Source organism: Nuphar pumila, chromosome 5, assembly GCF_984573655.1.
Source record: "Nuphar pumila chromosome 5, dmNupPumi1.hap1.1, whole genome shotgun sequence".
NCBI classification, from domain to species: Eukaryota; Viridiplantae; Streptophyta; class Magnoliopsida; order Nymphaeales; family Nymphaeaceae; genus Nuphar; species Nuphar pumila.
In genome coordinates this window covers 50,136,312-50,137,545 of record NC_143253.1, presented here as the reverse complement: position 1 = coordinate 50,137,545, position 1,234 = coordinate 50,136,312, and the positions used below count along the sequence as shown (strand labels likewise).

Sequence of the window (1,234 nt, the reverse complement as noted above, 5' to 3'; positions counted from 1 at the left end):
ATATTTTGTATATACTTGTTTCATGAGGTTACATGAGTCGAGCCAAGATGAACACTCCCATGTTCAGGCTCAACTCAGTTATACCTAACGCGCAGCTCGTGGCTTGGCTCATCATCTATATGACCACAATTATGAACGAGTCTCCAACTAGCTGAACTGAGTTGAGCCATGAGCTGATCGGTTCATTTACCAGCTAGTCAACCAGGGCCTTATAAAAGGTGAGAAAACCATAAGTGCAACGTCAAAAAGGGGAACCCACCATCTACTGTTGGGCCCCCACAGCTGAAAGGTTGCATGGAAAAGATGAACCGTGCTTAGGTCATTAGTATATAAAAAAATGTGCAAGGTGATTGCACCTGATCCAACCTCGTCGAAAATACCCTAACCAGCCAAACGGTTTTTTTCCCGTCTTCCGGTCATTTTAGGATGTACTCTCTTGAGCAGAGCACAGCTTTTAGATACATCTTTCAACAGATTTCTCTCTTATTGTGGTTGGCGTGTTTCAGGCCACCATTGTGAGAACATGGGGCTCTCAAGCCTCCCTACGCCCTCGGAAGGTGTTCTCTCTGTGATCCTGGTGAACGCTGCTCTGTCCATTGCCATCTTCAAAGATATCTTCAGCTCCATCCTCCACACCATAGGAATCAGGCTTGACCATACATTGACGGAGTCCGGCGACGACAACCCTTCCGGACCGATCACATTCGACCAGTTCCTGTCCTTTGCCGAGGATATCCGGTACCGAATCCCGACCATTCTGTTCAAATCCATCGGGTGCATGGAGGATGCCGAGTGCACCGTGTGTTTGACGAGGTTCGACCCCGAGTCGGAGGTGAGCCGGCTGTCGTGCGGCCACTTCTTCCACAAGGCTTGCTTTGATAAGTGGCTGGACTATTGGCACAGCACCTGCCCTCTCTGTAGGTCTTCATTGATGCCGGAAGAGGAAGAATGTTGTGACATGCTACTCTATCGATGATATTTACCACGCTTGTGCACCGTTATGTGTGGAGAAGAGGGAGTGAAAAGAAGGTAAAAGATAGCATATCACCATGGATGGGTGGGTGGCTGTACGAAGAGATAATTATAATCAAAGGATGAGGCTTCTCTACTTTTTACGTGTACAAGGTCGTTTTACGTATGCACCCTCACTGTATCATACCGTATGCTGCACGCCCACATTGAATGCTGTCATGTGATTGGCTGTGTCACATACCTCTCGCCGCTTTTATGAGCT

At 47.9% G+C, this 1,234-nt stretch overlaps 1 pseudogene; it reads left to right on the top strand.

Annotated features, from left to right (window-relative positions):
* The first annotated feature begins 523 nt into the window (after positions 1 to 523).
* Positions 524 to 976, top strand: LOC149837562 (putative E3 ubiquitin-protein ligase XERICO pseudogene; annotated as a pseudogene).
* Positions 977 to 1,234: the final 258 nt, after the last annotated feature.